The following is a 12,908-nucleotide window of genomic DNA, read 5'->3' as shown; positions in this document are numbered from 1 at the left end:
AATGTTAATGATTTTCATAATACGAGTGATTCCATAAAATTTTAGTAATGCTGGAGAATTTCGAACTATTACATGTCTGCAGAATTGCACTATTTCTGAAATAATTATCCAAATTCAATGATTCAGTAAATTGGGGAACCATTTCGGAAGTAATTAATTCTTTCAACAGATATATCAAAATAAAAAAATTGAGTACTTTCGGTATAGTTTAAGAGAATTGTCAGGAATTACCAAGAGTTTTAATTATTTTATTTAAATAACATCGGAAACTCCAGTCTATGCAACCAAATTCCCATAATTTAGAAAAGTTCGTCAAAAAGCATATACAGAGCTCTAAAAATAAGTAAGTAATTAATTTCTTCCAAGAAATTACATAACAATAATTTTTAAATTCCATCTAATTCAGTAATTAGATAAGAAAATCCGCCAATTATTCTGTAAAGAAAATATAATTTTTTCAAAATGTTACTTAGTTTGAACAAATATTAATGAGTTTCATAATACGAGTCACTCTATAAAATTTAGTAATTCTGGGGAATTTCGAACAATTACGTTTCTACAGAATTGCAATATTTCTAAAATAATTATTGTCAACATCCAATGATTCAGTAAACCGGGGAACCATTTCGAGGGTAATTAATTCTTTCAACGGACATAACAAAATAAAAAAAAAAATGTGCACTTTCAGTGTATTTTGAGAGAATTCTCAGGAATTGCCAAGAATTTTAGTAATTTTATTTGAATAAAATTATAATTTGAAACTCAATCTTTCTTAAAAAAAAAATTTAAAATATTTGTAACATCTATAACAACAGAAAAACAGTTGCACAAATTACAGTTGCTTTTTTTTAATTTCAGATTCATCAAAATTGTTAAGTCTTTTTTATTTATTTCACATTATTCTTATTGTTCTGCGCGTGAAGTTGAATACGATTTCTTTCCCAACCCCAAACCTAACGCTGAAAAGCAAAACAGCAAGGAAGTACGTAAAAACGGATAACGGTACTGTATCGATTTCTGCTTGGACATGCGGCAAATCAGCACTGAATCTAAACTATGTTTCGCTTCGCCCAAGTGCGACATGCGGCAAATCTGCACCAAGCAGTAGAGGCGAAAATCCCTCGGACGCGATCTGGATATGCGGCAAACCAGTTCTAAGGTGACGCACTATTTCCGAAATAATTACCCATCTTCTAAACCATTCAGTAAGTGGGCTGGCTATTCTGGCAGTATTTCTTTAAAAAAACATGGCAAAAGAAAAAATACAACAATTTCGGTTTACTTTAAAATAATTCAGAAAAATTATTTGAGTGTTTGCAAGTTTTTCTTTTTCCGGTAATTTAAAAGTATTTTGACGGACATTCCACACATTCAAAAAATTCTCTCAAAATCATTCTACAAAGTTCGAATAAGCAGTATGCGGATAAAAATTGTTTGGAAAAAAACATAATAAAATTAAAAAATACAGCAACAAGACACACACAGAATTCCAATAACACTAAACCAAATCCAGGAATTCCAGTTTTTGAAAAGGTATTTCCAAAACTCATTAATTCCACAATAATTAGATAAAACTGAACGATTTTCGGTCAAAGTGTTGGAAGAATTGGGCAACACTAAAAATTAATATTAATTAAGCCATTCCCATAACCCATCTGGTTCAAAATCCTTCAACCTCAGTTGAAATCCACACACTGGGAGCGTCTAACAGACCTTGCTCTTCACGATCCAAAAATACTAAGTAACTAAATCTAATTCGAACGTTTAAAACAACACTATCAGCTGACACGTACTAATTGATGGGCACATCCAATTTAAATTATTCACATATTTGGCGCTGCCAAATTATTCTACAGCCGCTAATTGCCTAAAATATTCAAAAATAACCAACGAGTAAATAAAAACATGTATACACAGAGAGGAACGAACTAAAGACATAATTCGTTCTAGGATAACTCAATTTGGGTTCAACCACGTAATAATTACGTCAAACGTGAAAATTACGAGTCGCGCCGTGACTTCATAACTTCCCCAAGAACGACACCTGAACACAATTCCTAAAGTTTATGATCTTTTTGTAAATTTACGAAGTACTGAGAGTGATATATGAAGTAGGTAATCGTAAGTAAATTGCGGACGAGTACACTATTAGAACGAGTTTTGTATATTTTGACGGAGAGAATATAAATCAGCGGCGGAGATAAAAGAAAAGTTAAAAAATGTTCTATTAATATCTCAAGAACCAGAAGCTTCCTCTAGTCGATATATCTAAAGTAATTATCACCTTAAGTATCATCAAGTGAGAGTGTAAATAATCTTTGAGGAATTATTGGTGCATGCTATTTTCTAGTGGGGTTTCGACATGACGCACTTGTGTCACAGAAATAGACACATGGATTAATCAAATTACTCTGAATTTTTACATATCGTTTTTAAAAGCACGGGATTCTACCTGCTCCAAGTACAGCCGCCAAGTACCGTTGTAGAACAGAAAATTTGAAGCTCCCAATAAACCACCACTACAGCCCTAACATCAAAGAGAAAATCAAAAACAACAAGTACCACTTACCTATCACGCTCACTGACTCTCTAATTACACTATAATTGTTCCGAGTTGTTTTTCCGACCCATCACTTGAACTTAAGTGCTTATCTTTAATTGATTTAGAGCCTCTAAACCGTCACTTCTCCTTTTTTGCAGCCATGCAATGAATAAGGCCACTAACCAGACACTCATACCCACACTTAAGGTTTTTATGGACCTGTAGAAATTTAATTTATTAAATGACTTTACGACTCTAACCACAATTTCTGATTAGCAGGTGCGATCCGCCGCACGTTTAGACATATATTTATTGAATTACCATCAAGAAGATCCCATGTTGAATAAACCCGCAATAAAATGCACCGCCGCGGGCGATTCTAAAACGCGTTAAAGAGACTAGAAACTCGGAAGAACAGTTAGCCGAGAGAAAAAACCGTGCCATCTTAGCCACCTTTACCCTACGGTCGCTCCATCATGCCGTCAAGCCGTCTATTAAATTCTAATTTTCCGCCGCATTTACGCACTTAGCAAATAGAAAAAGGCGAAACGCGGCGTGGCGACGGCACGGAGATGGGTTCTGCGAAGATAAACTGTGTGTATTTTTTTTAATTAGGTTTGTAATTAAACGGTGTATGGGTAAAATAAACAAGTCTTAGTACGATCAGTTATACTTAGAGTAAATAATAGACCAGATTGATGTCCTGTCAATATTCTATTTGCTTAGTTATCGGTACTTGGAGGCGGCAAAATGTGAAGCGACTTGTTTATGATACAAAATTGTGTTATTTTCCAAAACTTTGACTTGTAAAAAATATCATTAATAAAATGGAAATATCCTTGTTCAAAACACTTAAAGTGTGGCGTTTTTTTAGTCACCAAAAGTATGTCCATAAAAATCTGAACATCTTGAATTAGGTGACTGATAAAACTGAAAGTTTCACCAAATGTGCATTAAAGGCCTAAAACTTGTGAAATAAAATATTTATTCAATAATGTTTGGGTCCACCTTGATTTCTAATGCACTCATGGCCCCATATCGGATCCGATAATATGAATAAAATGGTTCAACTCGTTGGAGATGTTCGGATTTTTATGGAAATCAGTATATTTTGCAATCTCTCTCACAATTACAAAATATATTGTAGGACGATTTCAACCTTAAGGGTGCCCAGTAGCAGACCGAAAAATGAGCTAACTAGATTTTCATTTTACGGGCGTAATTTCAACTTTGAAAAAATTGGTCTAAAGAGTTTAGACAGTACTTCCCTCGCTGTCGGAAACTTGACGACTGCATGCCTATTGTGTTTTTTTTCTCATTACATTTTTGTAGTGGGAATTTAAAAAAAAATTGCGATGACGTCATCAACATTTTTGCAAGGACACGTATATCAGTTGGGATAGATGTAGTGTAATACTAAGAATAAAATTATTATATTCTCAAATTTTCGGGAAAATGAATTGGGTCGTTTGAATATTGATTTGTAATAATCAATAAAATAACGAAACAATTTACTCACGTATACCTACGTATCAGAGGCAACTGAAAATCGTGTATGTATAAACATTGTTAATTTAAGATGACAGGCGTAACAGCATACGTGAGAGCCAAACACAGAAACTGTAAACAAAACGACCGTCGGTTTTATTGCTTCGACTTCCGCTTATTATATAAAACATTGGGTTTTATTTTAATTCTTGACGGTGAAATTCACAATTGGTTGATTATAAACATGTCTATTTCACATTCGCGGAATCAAGTGAACGCATAAAACAAATGCAGGTCTGTAATGTTAAAGTCGATGTAAATAAGCGTGCTACCCTTATGTTTCAACCGAGTTTTTCCTTTAACAAATTTTGTGTCTACCAAATTGGGTTGGTTGGGGTGTAATACTAATAATAAGTGTTGCCTTTAATTTAATCAATAAAATAAATTGACTTCATTAATTTTTTTGAACCACCTCTTAAGAAAATCTAAAAAATATGAATGGAATGATAAATCACAAGTACAAACTCATCATATTTTTTGCATTTTAGATAGGATTTATTCAGCAAAATTTAAGAGTGACGTCATCAATTTTTTTAGGAGGGATGAACAAATACATTTTGAACAAAAGTTTACCATGCTTATAATAACTTTAAAATATTCCCAAGATTTCAAAGCATTCGGTTTTGTAATTCCTGATTAAATCGATAAAATAAATTCACGCCTTCATTAATTTTTTTGAGTCACCCTGCATATGCAAATCCAAAAATATGATTGGAATGATAAATCACAAGTACAGACTCATCATATTTTGTACATTTTAGATACGATTTATTCGGAAAACTTTTGAGCTGACGTCATCAGTTTTTTGTAGAAGATAACCAAATATATTTTGACTAAAAATTTATTATGCTCTTTATAACCTTAAAACATCTGCAAGATTTCAAAGCATTCGGTTTTGTAGTTCCTGATTAAATCAATAAAATAAATTTACGCATTCATTAATTTTTTTGAGTCACTCTGTATATGCAAATCCAAAAAATATGAATGGAGTGATAAGTGACAAGTACAGGCTCATCATATTTTGTACATTTTAGATATGATTTATTCGGCAAACTTTCGAGCTGACGTCATCAAGTTTTTGGAGGGGATAAGCAAATATATTTTGACTAAACATTTATTATGCTCTTTATGACCTTAAAACATCTGCAAGATTTCAGAGCATTCGGTTTTGTAGTTCCTGATTAAATCAATAAAATATATTTACGCATTCATTAATTTTTTTGAGTCACCCTGTATATGCAAATCCAAAAAATATGAATGGAGTGATAGATCACAAGTACAGACTCATCATATTTTGTACATTTTAGATATGATTTATTCGGCAAATTTTCGAGCTGACGTCATCAAGTTTTTGGAGGGGACAAGCAAATATATTTTGACTAAACATTTATTATGCCCTTTATAACCTTAAAACATCTGCAAGATGTCAGAGCATTCCGTTTTGTAGTTCCTGATTAAATCAATAAAATATATTTACGCATTCATTAATTTTTTTGAGTCACTCTGTATATGCAAATCCAAAAAATATGAATGGAGTGATAAATGACAAGTACAGGCTCATCATATTTTGTACATTTTAGATATGATTTATTCGGCAAACTTTCGAGCTGACGTCATCAAGTTTTTGGAGGGGATAAGCAAATATTTTTTGACTAAAGATTTATGATGCTCTTTATAGCCTTAAAACATCTGCAACATTTCAAAGCATTCTGGTTAGCAGATTAAAAATTAAATTTCAAAATGTTGTTTTATAATTTTGATTTTTTTTCCAAAAATCTGGACGTTTCGGGTGAAAAGTCGATTCAGAGTTGTAAACTACATGTGTAGGACTATGTTATTTTATACAATTGAAAACCCATTTACTATGTACAATTTTGAAGTGACGTCATCGCTTTAGTGGTGGGGATGATTCGACAAATTTTGGTTAGCGTTTTACCATATACATGATATTCTTAATATAAGTACAAAATTTCACAACAATCGGTCGAGTACTTTCGGAGATTATCTGTCTAATAAAAATCCGTGACAACAGACGGACAGACGGACAGACGGACAGACGGACAGACGGACAGACGGACAGACGGACGGACAGACGGACAGACGGACGGACAGACGGACAGACGGACAGGCGGACGGAAATGGGAGACCTATTTCTTCGTCTTCTAGGGGTCATGAAAGATCGAGAAAACGTAAAAGTAGAGAGTCGGCCGACGGACTCGATTACAATACTTCCTTTGCTTACGCTCGGGAAGTAAAAAAGATCGACATTTCAATTGATACATTATGTCTAAATCTCTGGGGAAGACACAATATTTTTTTAAATAAGTGATTGTTTAGTGTTTAATTAATCGTTCATTCTTCGAAGGAAATTGCATTTTTAGACGAGGAGAGAACATTTTTCGCTTCAACTTTTATATCAGTGCAAAGACAACATTGAGCTCTATGGGGAAGACCCGGTCATTTTTTGTTTAAACTTGATATTTATCAAAATATTTGCTTTTTAAAAAAATACTGACTAATGAAAATAAAGTGAAACTAGGCAACCCTATTTACAAAGAACCGTTTCAATAAATGGTTGAGTTTTACACAGCAGGGGGCCTTGCCGACCGACCCTTTCGGGTAATCAGTTCAGGTATGTACTTTAGGTCATAAAACTCATAAATACTCTTAGCTGACCAACATTGTTGACAAGTCGACTTCTTTCATTGCTGACATAATTTGATTTAAAAGTATGCACATTTTTATAATTTTATATATTCGACTAAAATATTTTCTTTGAAAAAATTATTCAAATATTTTTTATTAATCTGTCATTTTATATATTAATCAATACACAAAACTTACAAGATTTAGATTCTCATGACTTCACTAACCACTTATTTACCTGAACAATCATATTTATTTAAATTTAATTTTTTGATACTCTTTTCCGCACCACCTATGAGGTAGAGTATTATAGGCACGTATTTTACGTGATATCTCCAGTAAACCTATTCCAATATTACTATTTATTCCTGTGTGTGTTTATACTAGAAGGGCAAAAGATTTATATGAACTACACATGACGCAAATGCAAATAAAAAATTTTAATTGTACAATTTTTTCTTTACAATTTGTCTAATGGGTTGACTTGTTTTAATAACGAGAATCTACTCTCCGGAAGTAAGGCAGATAAATAAAATTTTCCTAGGGCTCTATCATATTATTTTCCCAAAATTTATCATATCGTTGAATTAAGCATTATTTAAATTGGACATTTTATATATTTCTATGATAGCGTTTTTGTTTATTAAGCCGTCTGGCGATGCCGCTAAAAATGTACAAACCGCATTGTCTTATTGTCAGTTTGGTGTTACTGCAAAATGCTTCAGTTGCCCTTGCTTCATTTTCTATGCAAAGATTTTGGGAGAGTACATGCTGAACTAGATTTGCAGGGATATAAAATGTTTTTCATAGTACACTAGGATTAGCCGTGTTACTTGTTCTCTCATTTTGCAACTTTTACCAAAATAACGTTCGGTTAGTCTAAAGGATTTTTCTGTGCACCATTCTGGATTATTGCGTTCGCCAATTGTGTTTTGTTCGATTAAAAAGACATCCACGTTTGAAAGTTTTTTGAGAAATACTTTTTGCGCTGTGACATATCAGGTATTTCAATTGTCTCGTTAGATACATCGTTGCCCGAGAACTTGTATGATCCACAGACCGGAGCGCGCTCAGGCCAATGTCGACTCTATAAACCTCCAGAAATTCTGCGGGAAATACAGGGTCATTATAAAATATTGTAGTCGAAGAAGGCCATGATTTTGGTGACATTTTGTGCCGCCTTTTTCAGTTTTGTGGAAAAGATTACACTAATATTGGAATTTTTATTTTTAACGCCACATTAGTTGACATTAGCGGCTGCACTGTTTCAACGCTTCATCCAATTCTGTCAGATGTCAATAATTTTTTCGTTTGTACTGGTACGTTTTCCCTCACTTTGTGCGTTAATTGACTTGTCTTGTTTTCATTTTTGCTGTCTTCCCCTTTGTTAGAACTTTAATAAGTGTCTCAAAAAACAGTTTTTATCAAAAAACTACAGATCATTGTGGAATAATCTTAGGTAATGAACACAGAGGAATAACTATGGTCAGTGTTACAAATGATTTTTTTAGTTCTTTGGCGCAATCATCATGCCTATTACCGTAATGGGGTGTTAAATGAGGATGGGGATGGAGTGTACTCTGTGGAGGCGTCTAAAAACGAGTATCTAGTGAAATGTTCTGTTGTCATTGATGAAGAATCTTTGAAGACGCTATATGGCGAATTATGGCCGGATTTAACGACACTGGTAGCATTTCTAAGTGAAAACCGACGGGGAGACCTCAAGTTAGTGAAGACGTTGTTGAAAATTTAAGGATGAGAATGGAACAAAGTCCGAATAAAGCTTTGTCAAAAATCTTTACTGTCCGGAGTACCATACAGCCCATGTCAGAAAATCGTAAAAGAGAAGTTACATATGCATCCATACAAGATTTTGTTGGTTCAGGAGCTGCAACCAGCTGATTTTCCTTGCCGCGTTGGGTATTGTAGTTGGTTTCAAGCTGATATGGACGATAACGGGATTCTCGATTTGTCGTTCTTTTCTGATGAAGCCTGGTTTCATCTGTTAGGCTATTATGTCAACTGACAGAACTTCAGAATTTGGTGTATAGAAAATACTCACGCTTTTGAAGAAACACCATCACACGCAATGAAGGTTGGTGTGTGGTTAGCTGTTTCCAGACGACGATTCATAGGCCTGATACTTTTTCAAGTAAATGAATGTGATCAATAAACAAACTTAGATGTAGAAAGTGTATGTAGGTACTGCAATAAAGTTTTTTATTTTCAGTAACTTTCATTTTTCTTTCGGTGTTAGTTGCATTCTCTTAATTTAAAACTTACTTCAACTTACTGTTTAGTAATAATTGTAATTTTACTATTAGGAAAGTTAAAAATCTTTATTAAACATTCTGTTGTTTCAAAAGATCTCATAATCATCTACAGAACTCTTAACACTATGCTCCTGAAATTTTATTGCTTTTTTCATCTTTTTTGTTATAGAAATTTTGAAAAATCTTGATATTAGGATGGCCATGTGGGCGTGTTTTGGGTAGAACCTCTTTGACATTCCTGTTATGCAGATCTGGCATGTTTCAGATATCTAGAAACTGCAAAGCTGAAGGTAATGTTTGGACATAGCAGTTTTCACCTATTGTAGGGATGAAGATCAAGGCTTTCAGTTGTGTTTTTTCAAGAGAAAAGCACCGGTCACAAACCATGTCTGCACCAATATTTTGACGATTCCTTACAATTTACAAACAGAACTTTCGCGGGATCACAACTTTGGCAAAATTATTTACTGCAAAAACTCATTAGGTACTCATAGTGTTCGTTAACTGTGATAAGACTTGCTCTGCCATTGTCCATTACGTGATTTTTCACAATTTTTACCTTCAGGGTACCTATAAAAATGTAATTTTTTAAATAATTACCGTGTTCATTGGTTTCGACAAACTTAACCTCACTTTTTGGATTTCATTATTTGAAAAATTATTGCTTCTTTGCAAAACAGACCAGATGATTTATTCTGTTCAACTCCAATCGACTTTCCAAGGTGTAATTCATGTCAAAGCCCTTAAACGTTTTTCTGACAATTTACAATTTTTGAAACTGAAATATATTGCAGTGGCGTTCACAAATGCTCGATAACACTGCAACCCTTAATGCTCTGGCCTGGCGTCTTTTCGTCTCTATTTAAAATGAAATTAAACCGCGAACCGGGCATTTCAATTTTTGACACATCTGACAGATTTGTTTGGACGTTCGTGACATTTCAAAACAGTTCAAATCATTTTGGTGATTAGCGGCACGAGAAAAATTTCATTTGTTTTTCATAGGTGAGTTGACTACAATATTTTATAATGACCCTGTAGTTATTATTTAGATGCTTTTGTTTACACACGTCTCACATGTTTCACTCGATTTTGACACTCAACTATTTTTTTGTTTAACTAAGAATTAATACTTTCATTGCGTTTGATACTAACGTCCTAAATTAGTAATACTAGTGGAACAGTAATCATGCAATAGATTTTTTTGGGAAAGTACAGTTATTTTTATGTTTTAGCAGCAATGTGCTCTATTTTCCGTTAATTTTTACATATTTTTAGTCACAATTTTGGTAGTTATTTTTACTTCCCGAGCGTAAGCAAAGGAAGTATTGTAATCGAGTCCGTCGGCCGACTCTCTACTTTTACGTTTTCTCGATCTTTCATGACCCCTAGAAGACGAAGAAATAGGTCTCCCATTTCCGTCTGTCTGTCCGTCTGTCCGTCCGTCTGTCCGTCTGTCCGTCCGTCTGTCCGTCTGTCCGTCCGTCTGTCCGTCTGTCCGTCTGTCCGTCCGTCTGTCCGTCTGTCCGTCTGTCCGTCTGTTGTCCCGGATTTTTATTAGACAGATAATCTCCGAAAGTACTCGACCGATTGTTGTGAAATTTTGTACTTATATTAAGAATATCATATAGATGGTAAAACGCTAACCAAAATTTGTCGAATCATCCCCACCACTAAAGCGATGATGTCACTTCAAAATTGTACATAGTAAATGGGTTTTCAATTGTATAAAATAACATAGTCCTACACATGTAGTTTACAACTCTGAATCGACTTTTCACCCGAAACGTCCAGATTTTTGGAAAAAAAATCAAAATTATAAAACAACATTTTGAAATTTAATTTTTAATCTGCTAACCAGAATGCTTTGAAATGTTGCAGATGTTTTAAGGCTATAAAGAGCATCATAAATCTTTAGTCAAAAAATATTTGCTTATCCCCTCCAAAAACTTGATGACGTCAGCTCAAAAGTTTGTGGAATAAATCATATCTAAAATGTACAAAATATGATGAGTCTGTACTTGTGATCTATCACTCCATTCATATTTTTTGGATTTGCATATACAGGGTGACTCAAAAAAATTAATGAATGCGTAAATATATTTTATTGATTTAATCAGGAACTACAAAACCGAATGCTCTGAAATCTTGCAGATGTTTTAAGGTCATAAAGAGCATAATAAATGTTTAGTCAAAATATATTTGCTTATCCCCTCCAAAAACTTGATGACGTCAGCTCGAAAGTTTGCCGAATAAATCATATCTAAAATGTACAAAATATGATGAGCCTGTACTTGTCATTTATCACTCCATTCATATTTTTTGGATTTGCATATACAGAGTGACTCAAAAAAATTAATGAATGCGTAAATTTATTTTATTGATTTAATCAGGAACTACAAAACCGAATGCTTTGAAATCTTGCAGATGTTTTAAGGTTATAAAGAGCATAATAAATTTTTAGTCAAAATATATTTGGTTATCTTCTACAAAAAACTGATGACGTCAGCTCAAAAGTTTTCCGAATAAATCGTATCTAAAATGTACAAAATATGATGAGTCTGTACTTGTGATTTATCATTCCATTCATATTTTTGGATTTGCATATGCAGGGTGACTCAAAAAAATTAATGAAGGCGTGAATTTATTTTATCGATTTAATCAGGAATTACAAAACCGAATGCTTTGAAATCTTGGGAATATTTTAAAGTTATTATAAGCATGGTAAACTTTTGTTCAAAATGTATTTGTTCATCCCTCCTAAAAAAATTGATGACGTCACCCTTAAATTTTGCTGAAAAAATCCTATCTAAAATGCAAAAAATATGATGAGTTTGTACTTGTGATTTATCATTCCATTCATATTTTTTAGATTTTCTTAAGAGGTGGTTCATAAGAATTAATGAAGTCAATTTATTTTATTGATTAAATTAAAGGCAACACTTATTATTAGTATTACACCCCAACCAACCCAATTTGGTAGACACAAAATTTGTTAAAGGAAAAACTCGGTTGAAACATAAGGGTAGCACGCTTATTTACATCGACTTTAACATTACAGACCTGCATTTGTTTTATGCGTTCACTTGATTCCGCGAATGTGAAATAGACATGTTTATAATCAACCAATTGTGAATTTCACCGTCAAGAATTAAAATAAAACCCAATGTTTTATATAATAAGCGGAAGTCGAAGCAATAAAACCGACGGTCGTTTTGTTTACAGTTTCTGTGTTTGGCTCTCACGTATGCTGTTACGCCTGTCATCTTAAATTAACAATGTTTATACATACACGATTTTCAGTTGCCTCTGATACGTAGGTATACGTGAGTAAATTGTTTCGTTATTTTATTGATTATTACAAATCAATATTCAAACGACCCAATTCATTTTCCCGAAAATTTGAGAATATAATAATTTTATTCTTAGTATTACACTACATCTATCCCAACTGATATACGTGTCCTTGCAAAAATGTTGATGACGTCATCGCAATTTTTTTTTAAATTCCCACTACAAAAATGTAATGAGAAAAAAAACACAATAGGCATGCAGTCGTCAAGTTTCCGACAGCGAGGGAAGTACTGTCTAAACTCTTTAGACCAATTTTTTACTTTGATTTTTAGCAATAATAAAGAGTCCAAACATGAAAAAATAAAAAAAATTAAAATTGGAAAATCTAAAATTTAGAAATTGAGAAATTGAAAAATCGAAACATCGAGAAACTGGAAAATCGAAAAATTAAAAAAAATGGAAAATCAGAAATTTAATGAATTCCGAAAATTGAAAAACTAAAATATGCATAGAAGAACTGAAAACTCGAGAAATCGAAAAATCTAGGATTTAAAAAATTGAAAAATTAAACTATCGAAAAGTTGAAAAATTGCGAAATCGTATCA

The 12,908-nt window shown here is 33.1% G+C and overlaps 1 protein-coding gene and 1 long non-coding RNA gene across 4 annotated transcripts in view; one reads left to right on the top strand and one right to left on the bottom strand.

Moving 5' to 3' along the window:
- Positions 1-12,908, top strand: part of LOC135142683 (A disintegrin and metalloproteinase with thrombospondin motifs 9-like) — a 226,711-nt gene that overhangs the window by 154,600 nt on the left and 59,203 nt on the right. The gene's annotated exons all lie outside the window — the stretch shown is intronic.
- On the bottom strand, positions 8,521-8,908 carry LOC135142686 (uncharacterized). The gene is made up of 2 exons (XR_010282585.1): positions 8,799-8,908; positions 8,521-8,746 (listed from the first exon to the last, which is right to left on the bottom strand). It is a non-coding gene; the product is annotated as an uncharacterized LOC135142686 (long non-coding RNA).

This window comes from Zophobas morio, unplaced genomic scaffold (assembly GCF_036711695.1).
Source record: "Zophobas morio isolate AGI-343-1 ecotype UQ-CSIRO unplaced genomic scaffold, CSIRO_AGI_Zmor_V1 ptg000049l, whole genome shotgun sequence".
Classification (NCBI taxonomy): Eukaryota; Metazoa; Arthropoda; class Insecta; order Coleoptera; family Tenebrionidae; genus Zophobas; species Zophobas morio.
This window is presented reverse-complemented; position numbering and strand designations above follow the sequence as displayed.